Genomic DNA, 16,583 nt, shown 5'->3' with positions numbered 1-16,583 from the left:
GTATCACCCAGCGCTGCGAGAAAACTGAGGTGATTTGTTCTGAGCAGCCAAGTGTGTGAGACATCAGTTGCAATATATTCCAAAGTGCATTTATGCTGGTGTATAAGCTCACGTGTATTCGTCTGAGCATATATTCACATGAGTGAGCAAGCTGAGTCTATGTAAATATTTAGACCTTACTTTCATAACCACTCTGTTTTATTGTTTCAGAAAATCTTGTACTTTTGCTTTTAAGAATCTATGTTTAATGTGTCAGCCAGAAAATTAATTTTGAATAAATCCTCAGAATTGCTATTCTTACTCATCTGATCAGTCTCACTCACATCATCAGCCCCAATGACTTGTTATGTATAAAGCCAGAAGGAAGTGCTGTGATCACCACGTCTGCCCTCCCAGGTAACACCGAGCACAGGGCTTGCTAGGGGGGTTGCAACGTCAGGATCAAATCACGGAAAGTGTCTTTGATCCTGTGACAATGCACAGAGCCTTAAAAGAGGTTGGAGGATACAGAAAATCTCTGATTCTTAAGGTGATGTTTAATCACCTTAAGCCGACATAATTATTTTTTTGTCTGAAAAAAATCCTTCATTTTTATGTCATTATTGCAAGATACCTAGGAAAACTGCTGTGTTGCCCCATTCCAAAATTCCCCTTTCTCAAGGACATGCAAGAAATTTCTTTACATTATAAGGAAATTAGTCTTTAACTTCTCAAAACTGTCCATGTGGACCATCTTTTCTCCCTGCCTTATAGGAACATTATTGGGTAGGAAGGCTTCCTGGGGGCTGGTGTTTCTTCCTTGTGCATTGAAATTTCCTCCAATCTCAAGGAACCATCTGTGCTAACAAGCGGCAGGCGACAGCCTGGCTCGCCTTGAGATGCCTGTGCCATTTCTGTGGACACGCTGCTTGCCCTGCACCCACTGGTTGGCTGCCGAGTGCCCCTCGCCAGCAGAGACTGCGCTGGCCAGGGCTCTGCGTATACAAAAAAAGGCTGTAGCTACATCCCTTTCCATGCACGATTCACCTGCGCTTCGGCACGGAAACATTAACAGCCATTTTCAGGGTGCAGTAGCATTATGTCTGCTTATGCCAGCTACCTTGCTCGTGCTGCCGGGTGGGAAACAGGGAGGGGAACCGGAGCAACCAGGGGCACCAGGGAGCAATACCCCGGGCTAAAAACATCCCCTGCCATGTCCCGCTGCCGGCTGTGGTCCTTGCGGGGAGCTGTGTGGCTAAGACCTGCACTGCCACTGCTGCTCATCAGAAGAAACAGCAATGGCAACATCTTAGGAGTAAACCCTGGCAATGTGGGTTATTGCAATATTGTATTATATTGTAATATTGTATTATACTGTAATTGCCTTTACAATATTAACTTGGAATGGCTCCACAAACTTCCAGGGAGATTTTACTACTGACGTTTTCAAACCTGAAAGGGAATGCAGATCTGGATTATAAACCTCTGCTCATCCATCAAAGACAATCTCAGCTAGTCTCTCAAGTGACAGCACAGAAACAACCACAATGTAATAAAAATCTTTGGAAATAGCATTATTTTCAGTAACATTTTCTATCCAACCATGAAAATTGAGTTTCCAAACAGTCTAGCCAGATGGTCTGCTTTAGGTGAACAGTTGAGCTTTTAGCAGCAATGGAAATGAGCGCTCTGGCGCTATTTATTAAGGTAGCTGAGAGCTGCAGGATGGAGGGCCAAAGGCTGTTGCATCCCAGGACCCTGCGTCTGACCTGCAGAGCCCTCTGGGCAGATTGCACCTCTCAGTGAGGGCTGTGAACTGCTTTTACATACCAGCCTCATCTAAAACCTGTATTGAAAGTTCTTAAACAATTCCATAGACGGCAGGAAGATATTGTACCTTGAAAGAAGCTTTCTCATGCTCATTCATTTTAGCCTTCGAACCTCACCTAATCTATTAGAGGCAAAATTCTTGCAGGCCAAAGTATCTTGAACGCATCTTCACTATGCTCAGGCACGAAATAGAAAGGTCACCAGCAAATCTCCAATCATGCCAGTCATTACCCTGTGTAATTTAGACAAAGGTGGGGGTTTATTTGCCCATTTCCAGGCCTGAATATAAAACCAGCAGGTTTCAAAGCTGTACATAAGCTGAGAAAAATTGTTTAGAGTTTAGTCGGATGTCTGTTAGACTGTCTGTGTGAGGAGAGATAGCTATGTCTGAGAGAGTTTGCATCTGCACCAGCTGCTCTCATGGAGCGCAGCGCCTCTCCCTGCATTGCCTCCCGGTGTCCTTTGCTGCAGCGAAGCTCCACGAGGCCTTCATCAGGCTTCACTCCTGCAAAGCACGATGCTCTTCTGCTGTCTTAACTTCTCTTCCTTAGCCCCGGTGCCAGCATAACAAAATACATTTTTTAGGAAAAAAAAAGTGGCATATTTTTTCTGTTTATGGACAGCTTACAGGTTCAGTAAATATATATTTTTAAATACTATCAAGGAAAACTGCAACTATTTGCAGCTCTTCAGAAATGTAGATTCAATTCACAGATTGTATGTGTCAGTAATCTGCAGTGAATATGGATGCTTTACAAATGAAAATGAAGTGGACAAAAATAGCTAATTTTAAATTTTGTAATTCAGATGTCCAGCGATAGCTCTCAGTTTTAAGATAAATAATGAGAAAAGGAAGGAGGTTATTGAATGAAACATACAGATACACCAACATATGTGTGTATAAGGTCAGGACAGAATACTGTGCACGGTGTCTTTAGACAGTCTAGAAAAAGCAAATTACCTAATCCAAGTTTTCTTCTTTATACATCACATAAATATCTGAGTTTGCTGAGACTTTAAAACTGGATATAATAGCCACTATCACCCTTTTCTTTCTTCTGCCCCAGTTTGTAGGGGAAGTAGCTTGAGTATTTGGATTGTGGGGAAGGATAATTCTTTTTTTTTGTGGTTACTGTGCATGAAAGGGTGGTCTGAGTATAAAGAACTTCCTGAAGAAATCGAAAACCAAGAAATAAGGTGATCAATGGATATTGAGAACATAACCACTGGCAACAGCTTAAAGTTGTTATATTTCCTCTGTAGTGGTTTTATATGTTTAGGATAACAAAGTTTTGTTTTCCTTCTGATATATAAATGTAAATGAGCATTTTCTGCAGTACATGAAATGAAAGTTTTGTTTTCCTTCTGATATATAAATGTAAATGAGCATTTTCTGCAGTGCATGAAATGGGAGAAACACTAGGAGGAAAAAAATGGAAACTGAAGGGAACAGCCTGTTCTCCTCTGTGGTACGTACAGTGTTCTCCTCTGCTCCTGACCATACATATGGTGGTTTCCAGAAGATCACTGAGTAGTGTTAATATTCATCCATCGTACCCTGTTTTGCTTTCTCACCCAGAGGAAAAGCATGTGCATGGTCATGTTCTGTTTTATTTGGCTTTAGGTCATTAAACTAATATGCATTTGGATATATAACAGTACAGGCAAGAGTAGAAAAAGGGAGCAGATTGCTACAAGATTTTTAAAAACCATGTTTGCTGGGGCAGATCCTCCACAGTTTCTTACATATTTAGAAGACATGCAAAAAAAGGGGCTGAACACGGTCTTGAACTCGATTTGAAATTCTGCGAGAAGCTGTTGAAGGAAATGAAGTGCAGGCACATCATAGGTCCTGTGGTAGCTCATGCTCTYGTAGAGACGTGCACTGTAGGAGTTGGAGCAAAACTGTAAAAAAATGAGATTGGGCCTTGGTCAGCCAGGGTGGGGTGCGGTTCCTGTCCCAAAAGACTTCCTTTGACACAGAGAGCAGCGCAGGCAGGAGCAGATACGCATCCCAGGAAATAAACAGGGAAGGGGGCATTTGTTCCCAGCAGCCTGCCCAACAAAAGAATGGTTTTGTTTGGTCTTCATTTAGCTTTGAGGAATTGAAATTCATGTTGCAGAAGCTCCTTTTGCTGTGTGGGTGTTTGTTCTTAATTAACTAGGAAAACTGTGCGTGTGCAATGCAGAAAATAGTCTACTATTTTATAAATAGTAAATAATAGACAGATAAAGCACTACTAAAATCCAGTTTCTAATGTAATTTGTTTTGGTTTGCTTTATTTCTCAGTAGTGTTTATAAGATCTTGTTCATGGAATGAAGTACCAGAGCTAACTTAAAAAATTAATGAAAACAAAATGCTTATGAAAAATAAATTACTGTAAGGTAAATATCCATGCAAATATATAAAGGATTTGAAAAGTATAAAGTAGAAGCATGAAGAATATAACACAAGATAAGGGACAAGCATGGGGTCTTTGAATTGAAACTGATATATTCACCAGAAGGTGATCAGTTCAGGAATGGAAATAAGGATTTCTGTTTGCAGCGTTTAAGAAAAAAACAAATAATCAACACCTTTCCTGTGAGCAACTAAGTAAGAGTAACAGAGTACTGCGAATCCCCAGCGTGTGAGGCAAATCCTCATATGGTCACTGTCCTTCTGCCTCGGARGCAGGCATCCGGTTGCTGCCAGCTGAGCATCTTCCTCACTCAGCAGACATCGTCACGATAATGCCCAGACTTCTATTATTTTCATTTCATGGACTAGAATACCAGCCTAGGAACAGGCTAAGGAAAACGCTAAGTTTTCCTTATGTAGTCGTGCCAGAGCAGTGTGCATAATATTTTTCTGCAGCAAGTTTGCACTGTAAGGCAGGCGACCAGAGCAATTGGCCATTGCTACCCATAATAACTGGCAGTTTGTGCTGGAGCAGAGTGGTGACTGCACAAGCGGCGGCAGCAAAGCCACAGTGCCGCAGGTCAAGCTTTAACGACCCCGAGAGCCAAGAGCGCGATTCCTGCGATTCCTCCTTCGCGCTGGTTTTGTCCAATAAAAGCGTATTAAGTGGACATGCTCCCAGATACACTAGACAACCTTTTAAAAGTTAAAGTTTAAATATGGTAGAGTTGCAAATCAATATCTGCTAATCAGCAAAGGCAGGATATGGTCAAATCACATGATAAAAAAGCCACATGGGGGATCTTTGGAAAGTCTTAGTTTATATATATTTACAGTACGAAAAATAAATAAATAGGGTTAAACAGCAGTTTTGTCATGATTACATTATTACTACAATARTTTTGTTATACAAACCCTACTGGTGTTCAGATATACTCTATGTCACAGTCACCCTTGAATAATGGTAAATGACTAATCATTACTTAAATTGTCTTTCTAGGCCATTTTCTTTTGAAGTAGGAAGCCTGAATTTTGAAACAGAGCGTTAAACATGTTAAAATATACAATCAGGTGAACTGATCAGAATAAAAAGTCTGAGAATAGGGGCATCTCAAAACCCTAGCCCAAGGTGTTTCACACAAAATCTTGTTATGGAAAAAGTTAACAGCCCGATATATGGAGTTAAAAATTCCTTGTTAGACCAGCCAGTGTTTTAGTAATCTGGCAGTTACTATAAGTCTAACTGAAGAGCTATACAGATATTGTCCAAATTATCTAATGAATGCAAAAACTGTTAATAATAAATGCAATTTAAACTGTTCATTACACAGGGTTGTCAGGCCTTTTCCTCCTCCCTGGAACTGCCGAAGCCACAGGCCTGCAGGGGAGGCACTGCCCAGCCCTGCAGCCATCACAAACCCTGTGGTCTCCTAGGAGCAATGGAAAATATCTTATTTACTGGACTACAAATGCTAAAAGAGATCCCTTGGAGATATGATTTACAGCTTCTAGATGAGGGATCCATGTGGGTAAGAAATGTATTTGTGCTGAGTACATTGCCAGCTGGCCTTCTCCATTTCAACACTTGATATCATGCCTTGACTTGCAGTGGTTTGGATGGTTAAAAACAAAACAAAAAGAAATTCCACTTAATATCTTACCTCAATGAGGCCATTCCTGATGAGTATATTTTCTTAGTTATGGCAATATCTTAGAAAAATGGCCCAAAACACATGTTGAAATTGTGATACTGTGAGGCTTGGTGTGACTATTTTATAGTAAGCGATCATCCCAATAAGCGACAAAGGCGTATTTCTGATATTCAGACTTGATTTCTGGCAAGAGTTCTAGTATTTTGCTTGATTATTCTCCTACAGAAAATTTACTCCTCTGGCATACTTATGCATGTAAGAGCACAGCCAGCCCTAAGTGGGAGGTTATATTTTGATATCAGACTCCTGCTGAAATAGATGGGCTGAATATACAATACTGACTTTGCTTTTATTTAGCCATTGAAACGTCCACATTTCCCAGAAACAAAAGTTCTAATGGCACAATGCAGCAGCTTTGTTTTGCTTTTCCCTATTGCTAGTGGAAAGAATAGTGTTACATAACAGAAGGCAATATTTCAATAAATTTCAGTTTATTTCAGTAAAATATTCTTTAAAATGCATAGCATGTAGCAACATTGAGGTAGGTACTGTCAGCAACTCAGAAGTGACAAACTTCACACATGACTCTAACCTATTTGACAGCATTCAATGGGATTGAGAGCAGCTGGGGTGGAGAGAAGTGGGGKTTTTTTTGTTGTTCTTTGTTTAAATATCTGCTTGGCAAAGTCTTACTCATTAGAAATTGATGGTAGTTTTCAGTGATGCTTAAATCAATGTTTCACTAACAGCCAAAAACCCCATAGGCAAATGCAGTCAAGCAGCAACAGAAGTGCACTTTGAAGATGTTTTCCTTCAGACCCTATAGGGTTATGAACACTGTCAATGCCAGTGGAAACAAAAGCAAAAAAAAAACCCAAAMCCCAAGCCYCAGTGATTCAGAGCTTGGTGGCTACACACTTCCCTGCCTATGTGGCCCTTACATGCTCCTTTTATGTTTTACTAACAGGAACATTGAGATGCAAAGTACTACACCAGCACAAAAAAGAAAAAGAAAAAATGGGCACATAAATGGGCATAATGGGTAATTTTTACAACTCCCTGAAAGGCTTTAGAAATATAGGTTTAGTTTTATGGTCAGTTGTGTGGAAAGCTGATGAAATAGAAATATGGTACATCAGTCAAGTACGAGATCAGTTCCAACTGCGCATCACCAGGACAGGGGAAACTCCCCCTCCCCAAACAGGCAGGAGACCAAGGACAACAATACACAGAAGGATAAGGGCTTTCAGTCCCAGAAAGAAAATGTTGACATTTGAGAAGGAAAAAAATTGTAAAGGCGGCTGTGACACAACTATCTTAAGATGTAGATTTGCCAGCAAGCATACACAGAGCATGACATGCAAAGAATGAGAATGACTCTAAAGAAATCAAGTTAACTGTAGTGCCAGAAAAAGAGCAAGAGCTCTGGCTGAACAACCCAGCCATGTGTAGCCTTCAGGAGGAGAATACGTTTAACTAGTACTACCATGCATATATTAAAGGAAAATTTTAATCTCCAGATCAATGACTTGGTAAAGTTATTCCACATAAATGCTGCCTTGAGTTCCACAGCACAAATAGCAGTGTGCTTTGCAATTTCTTTTATACTTAAATGCGTTGAAAATCTTTCATCCTGCCACTTCACACATGCAGAACAGCATTGAACTGTGCAAGTGGTGGCTCAAAAGACAAAAAAGGTATTGCTTGCTTTGAAGTGTGCAGGCTGAGAAAGGGCGGAAAACTCTGACCCCTGAGGTAGCACGTGAAACGATAACCTTAAACGCTAAAACCCCCGTGCTCCTTGCTCCCACCTGCTCTGTCACTGCATTCAGAGCCCATTACCAAAGTGTTCAACAGAAAGCAAACCGAGCCTCTCGCGGGTCAAACAAACGTGTGTTTGAACCTTGAGTTGTTTGTCCAGGGTAGCTCAGATATGTGTGTCAAGAGATACAGGAGCAAAGCCAGGGATTTAAGTGGCATGGAGCAATGGAATAGCCAAAAATTGCAGCTCCTATCAACAATTTTCATCGTCTGCAACTCTTTGAGGAAATAGCTGCCTTCAAAACAAATTAGTAGAGGTTTAGAGGGCTGCATTTCAATTAATCTCAGGAGGAAATGGGAAGATGGAAGGAGGGGTCTCTCTCATTATATTTTAGAGAACAATGCTGTGAACTTGCTGTATGTCTGTCCTGAGGCTAACAAAGGTGCAAAAGGAATTTAATGGTTGAGCCTATTAAGATTTGAAAAGCTATATTCTGTGAAGAGCTCTTCATCTAGGGTTGTTTGCTAAGAGACTGCTGGCAGCAGAGGAAAGAAGTTTGTCCCTGCCACAGTAATTTATGACGGAAGGCAGGAATGGGAGAGTTTTCTGACACTCAATTTAAAAACAAACAGGAAAACCATAAACAAACAACAAAAAAAAATGAAGGCCAATGTGCAGAAAGAAATGAAAAGTGAGCCACTAGACAATAAAGATCAGAATATATCATGGACAAGAGATTTACTTGTGTTGATCAAAAGTCACATACCTCAGAAGTGCAAATGATGCTGCTTTAATTAGACAACTGAAATTAGGCATTGAAGGAAAAGTAAAGCTATTTCTTCAAGATATATTTTGGATCAATTGATCAAGTTGTGCAAGCACTGTACCTTTATTTTCAAAAGAGATTGGGCTTGGGCATCAGACTAGAAAACAAATGAAAGGGCCACTGTATTACTCATTACCCTTGCTGGAGAATTTACAGCCAAAGTAGCAGCTTTTTACAACTGTGTGAAAATGTTATTATCCACAGAATTTGTCACAGCGGGAAACCCTTTCAAGTGGTCCTTCTTTCCCCTTGTTTTTTAATTATAGAGTAGCATACAAACTTCGCCATCTTATTAACTGAGTGTCATCTTTTCTGTAAAGACAAGTGACATTATTTATGATTCAAAGTCCTGTTTGAAGAAGAGTAGATTCCTTGCCTTGGAAAGAAGACAGCCAGAGCATTTGCAAAATGTGGTTTTGTAATAAATAATTCTTCGTAGCTGCACTATGGCTCTGAGTGGCTGGTTTTGACTGGAAGGTCAGCTTTAGCAGTAGAGATGGTTCAAACTCTACAAACATTTGCATATTAGAGGCAAATCCAGGCTGGATCATGGAAGCAGTTATCACATAGCCTCTGCACATGGGGGTCAGCCAGGCAGAAAGACCAAAGTTTTGTGCTCCTGGGATAAAAGACAGCAGAGTAGGACCTGGGCAGGGGCCCTGAGTTGGTACTTGAATGTAGCCACGGCTGTACATGCAATATCCCTGGATCTGAATAGCCCGTAGCAATGGTAGGCAGGTACAGCTCCAGCAGGGACACTGATCTCTGCTTTCTAAAAGGGGCCTTGGATCTCAGCCAGGACAGTGCTTTAGGGCTGCTGCTGTTCAGTGACAGCTACAGCTGTGCCAGGCCATCTTGTAAACTAGTTTTGCCACGTTTGGAGATGCTTTCTTCTTGCTGGAGATCAAGATCACTGGTGGAGCTATGTGAGAGTTTTTCCAGGTTGCTGCAGGTACCTTTCCAGGTACCTTTTCCAGTTGGTGAACAGAAGACCTTAACCTCCAGGACTCTGAACGTTAAAAACTACTGTGTTCATTGTACAGCAGAAAAGAAACCTTCAGTGCTACCAGGATATCACTTTCTTCTGGTTAGCAAGCTTTCTTGTTTTCTAGCTCATTTAGCATTTGAAACCTTTACGGTTTTTATTCTTTAATGTAAACCCATTCAAATTAGAAAAGCAGGAATAGTAATTCAGTAATTCAGTAAAAGAAATGATCTTGCTAAAAGAGACATCTCTCACCAAGAGTACTTTTAAGATGAAGAAGGCTTAAACCTTTAGCGCGTGTAAGTGTTGTTTCATCAGCTGTCCCAGCGAGGACTGTGAAGTGTCATGGAGGTATCGAATGGCACCACCGCCTGTATCACTCCACCTCACCTTCCTCGCCACACCGAGCAGCCGCTGGCATGGAAAAACTAGTCATGACTTGTATCCGCTTTCCAGCAGCATCTTGTCTGACCCTCAGGACACTGCATCATTTGTGAAATTCTGTAATAAAGGGTGTATCTGGTACATCTGCAGTCTTCGGCCCTTGCTCAGCATCAGACCTAGGATATTGCAGGTGGAGCCGTGTCCGTGCTACCCTGGATAAGTGTCTTTCCACCTGAGTTTCTTTTTGAGTGAATGCTGATGCACTGGGCTGTTTGATTTGGAATTAAAGAGAAACGAAAAAAAAAAAGATCGTCTTACACTGGTGGCTGCTATTTGAAGCTTGATCATCCTTTTACTTGTAATCTCAGAAATACAGTAAGAGCAGCTGCTACTTGTGATATTTCAGCCATCAGATAGGAAAAGTTGAGAGGATAGAGTGCATTGAGGGAAGGACAAGAAGACAGGAGGAGGGAAAGGGTAAGACTAATGAACCGAGGGGGGAAAAAAGTGGAGAAGAGCCAGATTGAAAGGGAGAAAAATTATGTGCGAAAACCTGACTGTCCTGAAAATCAGGTGGAAAGATTTTCTTGTCACTGTGTGCTTGTTAGTCCTATTGAAGACAATTTGATCTTCCATTGGTAAATGAATCTGCTCTAAGCTTTCATGCACATAGATTGTACAAAGTCAATGTACAGCATTCTCATATATAAATCTACACCAAATCACTGATTATAAGGTGGCAGAAACACCTATTAATCAGCTGCATAAAACGAGAGAACTGTTCTAATACATTTTAAACTGGTGGAATTAGAAGAGAGTTAGATCCTGAATAAAATTTAATTTATGGGTTTTCATCTTTTAACTTTGAGCCTTTATGATCAGCTCTTTGCAGTAACAAACACCTTTGTGGTTCTGTGTATTTGCTCAGGGACTACCATAGCATTTCTGATCCATGATTAGATCCCTAAGCACTACAATAATACAGATAATAAATACTAATTAGATAGACAGAGACAGTGCCTTATGTTTAGATGAACAGCCAGAAAAATGGTGACCTGTTATATAGCAGGTTTAATATTTGCCTGAACATTTTTACTTTGGACTAAAAGCTCCATCTTGCTCTATGAGCAGTATTTCTATTGGGCAGCTATATTGTTTTCCATTTCTTTTCTCTTCTTGCTGGACTAGACTCCTAGACTTATTTACGGAAGTGAACTGGGGCTTGAGATCAAGAGTTATGAAGCTGGGAGACCCTATATTCAAATGTGTCAGTATTGCTCAATACATCCCTAGGAAGCTGTTTTTTTTCTGTTTTTTTTTCCCCTCCCCGCCAGCAATCAAACTCTGGATTACTTGAACAGGTTTGAAGTGACTGTGCCCTATTTGATGAAAGGCACTGCAAAGTTTTACAAAGGTTTACAAAAATCTCAACATAAGAAGTAGACCAAAGGCTAAGACCGAGTAAGGAGAGAGGTATACAAAACGGATCCCCTGAAATGACTGCTGTAAACTCAAAAGGCCTTTAGAGTGAGGAAGGACTTTTTTTTCAGGCTTTTTGTTACTTTTTCCTAATCTTCATATGCTTGTGACTTTGAAAGAAGCGTGTGCACATGCAAAAACCTTTGCAGAGTCTCTGTCCTGCAGTGCTTGCATTGTCACACAGCCATCAAGCGGGAAACAGGGAACCCGCGGGTCCGTAATTTAGCGAAACTTAGAAAGAGGTGCCTTACACAGTCAGAACCAGTTTTAGGCCTGGGAAGTTAGAGYGTGGGGTCTTTTTTATCGCAGAGCAGAGGGCATGAGACTGGGGATCAGCCTCTGCCATGAGTGCTGGCAGCCCATATGCCTGACTGCACTTCCTCAGCTTGGCTCTGCTGCCCGCGCCACGAGCACAGCGCAGCGCTCAGAGCCGAAGGCAGGAACAGATGAAGATTGTGGCTCTTTAATACCTTGAATGTTGATACTCTTCCCACCTTACAGGGAAAAAGCAGAAAGAGACAAAAAAGCAGAAAACAGAGAGCCGTAGCAGGGCTGTAAGAAATTGTGTCCTTGCTCAGACCTCTCTTTCCCTTCTTCTCTTCCCCAGCACATCTGCTGCCTTAGCAATGGGGCAAGACGTGTAGATATCACTGGGGACAGCATAACAGCAGCAAGAGCACTGAACAGGAGATTCCTCCTGTATTGGCAGCTTAATTATAGTGCCCAGCAATGGACTGGAAATATATACAGGGCGGCAGAGGCCCAATAAGATTTTTATTAGCCATGGGTTGATCTGGACTGCCACATGTAAATACCTCACACCTATGTAGAAGCTGCTGTCCTGATTCTTATCTAGGAAGTCAAACAAAAAAGCCCTCTGCCAGGCAGCTATAAATGTATATATCAGCCTTTGTTGATGGACCCCAAATTACCTGCATCAGGCAAAGGATTATTACCTGTGTTTACATGGAGAAAGCAAGACAGAAAAGAAATGACTCCCTCAGGTCGCAAAGTGAACCATTGGCAAAAATGAGAACATAACCCAGTTCTCGTCGTTCCAGAGATCTGTCTTCTGATTCATGTCTCTCCAGATTAAGATCTGAGGTCAGGCATATCTTCATTATGCAAACATTTTTCCTTTTGGCATAAACTCATCTCAGGATTATGGATTCAGGTCAGGAGCTTTAGGTGTAATTTCTACAGATGTATGAAAGGGCATTACTGAAAAAACTGTTAAAATTAATGTTAATATGCATGTTCTATGCCTAATATCAATGCACAGAAGCAAGTAACTGAAAAAATCAAGCAATATAACAGAAAATAGCAACTTGGCATTACCATTACAGCTTTCAGCACAGATGCCTTAGTTCTGTCCCTATAGTCCATGCTTGATATAAGAATATGGTTTCAAATGCAAAAGAAACAAGAAATTCCTTCACAGAGACCAGATGATGGTGACTATACCAGGTTATGAAAAGCAGCATCTTGCCTTTCTCAGAGAAGTGGGGCTGAGCTGTTGCTGACTGCAGCTTGCTCTGGTTTGGGGCAGCAGATCATGCACCAGCATTTGTCTCGAACTCCTGTTCCCCCAGAGGCAAGCCCCTGAACATCCCTGGTGCCTTGCCTGGGCTAGGGGCTCAGCTTGTGCCAGGCATGGCACCCACGGACCCTGCAGCTGCCCCCTTCCCAGGGGTGAGAAATCACTAATCTGATTACTAGCAGGATCTTGCTTCTGGGAAAACTGGCAGCTCCTGAGATAACTAAATGTAGGAGCTCCTGTTGCATTGAAAACGCTGTAATTTTTTTGCAGAAAGTGCTATTATTCACAGAATCACAAAATGGTTGAGGTTGGAAGGCATCTCTGGAGATCACCTGGTTCAACACCCTGCTCAAGCAGGGACACCTAGAGCAGGTTATTCAGACCAGTCCAGTTGGGTTTGGAATATCTCCAAGGATGGAGACTCCATAACCTCTCTGGACAACCTGTTCCAGTGTCCAACAGTGAATGATGAACTACCATTCAATCAACCTCACAGTGAACAGTGAATTATTCAAAGTAAAGTAATTTCATGATATTTTTGTACATCACTCTGATTCAAACAGTACTTACAAGTTGACCACATCAAAGAGAGCCTTTAGCAGAACTAGTCTTCGAAGAGAAAATCAGCCTCAACTTTCCTTCCTGTTTTCTTCTTCACCACATGACCTATTCCTTGTATGAGTTATATTCAGCATTTTGGATATCAGTTTGTCTACTATTACTGTCTGGAAATCAAGTTTTTGTGCACTTCTGTGTGCAAGATTTGGCCAGTTCCTTGGAAAATCCCTGCTGTTCCACTTTCCAGCTGCCTTAACCTCCAAGTAATAGTAGATGGCAACTGCAAGAAAATGAACCAACTTGTCAGAGTCAGCATGACTCTACTGCTTGCATGCATCCACCTGTATGTAACAAATTGCAGATTGAATGTCTTAGTTCAGTAGTGAAGCAAGTGAACTGAGGACACCTGAAATACAAAACACTTCATATTCCTACAGATCATGAATATGTACTTCAGTAGTACTAGGAAAATATATTTGTTTTGTTCCCTTAGGGTAATGTGTAATTCTGGTTGACATTTTTCTCCAGATTTTTACTAAGAAAGAGCAGTATTTGAAGTTCCATTTATGTGATATTTTCTAGGTCAGTTTTTACTTCTGCCTCTCTGCATCAATTTTTTTGGTCTGTTTACTTTAGGCTAAACAACCACCTAGCTTAATTACACAGTATTCTGAAAAAGTCACCTAAGCCAAAATGCTACTAAACACCCCCTGCCTTACTGTGGTTGTCTTACTTGAGAAGGTTATGCAATTATAGCCACATGTAAATGAGATGAGAAAAGACTAGTTTTTTTTCAATGTGTGATGTTTTTCCAAAGGCAGGATTGATCATTCACGTACTTTCTACAYATCAGTGTTGGAGTCCTGCTAACATGAGCTCTGATTAAAAAGTTTCTTGTATTTAGATACATTATCATTTATCACAGATAAATATAAAAGTTTATTTTCATCATATTAAGATACATTTTGACTCTAATTAGAGAAAAGAATAATTTGTTTACAGTCTTCAGCTTTCCCTGAGTATCTGGGAAGTGATTAGAGCAAAAGGCATTCAGCAGTAGGTGTACAGCAATGTCTTTGAAAGTTTAGTATTATAAAAATGCTGTGACACCATGAAATGTGGTGATGAGGGCTATCCAAAAGGTTAATCCATTCCAGAGCAGTGCAGAAGTGGAAGCAAAGACATCACATATGCATAGCAGAGAAACTGCCATAAGTTCTGCTAGAAAAAGATAAGAATTTTTCCAGGAAATCTCAGTTCCATTAAAATTAATTTWCAGCTCAGTTTATCTACTGCACATGTGCATGCTTCCCTTCCCTGCCAACCAAATCAGTATCACATGGGACTTTGTCTTCTCCTATGTATTGTTTTCTCAGTTGTAAAATCAAGGCTGTTCCAAATTGGAGAGTTATGATAAAATAGATGGTAATTATACAGTACAGGAGAATAATCAGAAAGCCAGCTTTCTTCTGTAGGGTATTTTGTTATTGTTTGATAGAAATCCTGTTTAGAGTTCTACGGTATTTATTCAGACCTGACTTCCTTTAATCGAACTAACTACATTTTGAGTCCAGCACTAGAAGCTTGAGCTTTATCTTAAAAGGGAAAGTTTCCAGTTTATTACAACTTAACTTTCTTTTCAAATCACAGACCAAGCATGTTTTCACATCAGGAAAAAAAGGACAGAGGAAAGCAGTAAAAACTGCCATCAATTTTCTTCTGTCACAGACTCCCTGATGGCCTAGCAGTTCTGTATTTACCTTATTATGGAGTAGTTAGCAGACTGTAAATCTCACTGATGAGCCAGCAACCTAACTGAGGGCAACTTGGTTAGCTTCAGAGTCTCATAAATTCTCTAAAAAAGGCAGTATTCAAGGATGGTTGGAAAAATACCATTCATAACTGAGACATCCAGTTATAATAACCTGGATGTATGAAGTAGGCTTATTAGATTAGCAGACCGCACCAAGCTGAGAAGGGCTGCAAGCATTTTAGAGGATGGGATTAGAACTCAAAATATTCTTCACGAAGTGGAGGTACAGTTTGCATGAAATAAGGGGATGTTCAACAGAGAGGAATTAACCTTAAGCAGGATAGTGCCAAACTACACAAATACAGGATAAGGCAAGACATAATGGTCTCCAGTTACAGCAAGGAAGATATAATTTAGCCATTTGAAAAGCACCTAATAGTAAAGGATAATAATGCACTAAAATAGATATTTGGGAGAGGATGCTGAGTCCTTAAGAAGAAGCCAGAACAGCATCTGTCAGGATTGACCTGGATATGGACAATTTCTACCTTGGGTCAAGGGAAGGGGTGGCCATTTGAGTCATCTTCCAGCACTGTGAGCCCATGGTTGAAAAGAGGCTGGCTCAGCTTCAGGTTGCAGCTTCAAATGGTCTGTACTTTTCTGACTTCATTGTCAAAATTGACTGTAACTCTATTTTTCTTCCTTTTCAAAAAACATGTTCTCCACTTCTGTTAAAAAACACACGGCCAACATTTCTGCCATATCAAAAGTATTGGGATGAAATGAACAATCTTTTTATTTCCAAGAAACTGGTAGTATTCATGTCTCACAATAATTGCTAATTCCAGAAAAGAAAGAAAGAAAAGAATGCCAAGACACGTTTTTTTCAAGGAACTGGAGCCTTTCTCTTTTGCAAAACATCCTACATGGATACAGACTGTTTTCAGGCCTTTCCTGACATTGTTTGTTCAACAGGGGTTTGTGCTCTGCTCACAGTGATGTATTAAAGTTTGAACAAAAACAATTTCCTCCATGTCTTTCTAAGAGCTTTTCATGAAGCATCACTGTGCAGCAGTATCATCCACAATTTTAATGATGACAACTCATTTCAGGAGGGCATGAGCTGAATCCCAATGAATAAATTCATGGAGTTTAACCTCTCTGTGACCCCRTTTCTACTGTGCCTTTTTCTAGTCCTGCCCCAGCTCATTAGGCGTCCTGACAAAAGCAGCTGAGATGAGATGCAAATCTTTATAGCTGTGCTTTAAACAAAAAGAAAAGAGTGGGAGGAAGGAGAAAGGTGGAGAGGAGAGTCATGTTTAGTCTGGAAGTGATCTGCTGTGCTTTTGTAAGCAAGCCAATTTTTTCTGAGTATGACATAGTTCCTAAATGGAACGATGCATCTTGGACTAGAAACTACCCTGACATTACAA

Source organism: Apteryx rowi, unplaced genomic scaffold (genome assembly GCF_003343035.1).
Source record: "Apteryx rowi isolate R43461 unplaced genomic scaffold, aptRow1 scaffold_55, whole genome shotgun sequence".
NCBI lineage: Eukaryota > Metazoa > Chordata > Aves > Apterygiformes > Apterygidae > Apteryx > Apteryx rowi.
The sequence above is the reverse complement of the archived record's forward strand: the minus strand, read 5'-3'. Positions refer to the sequence as shown.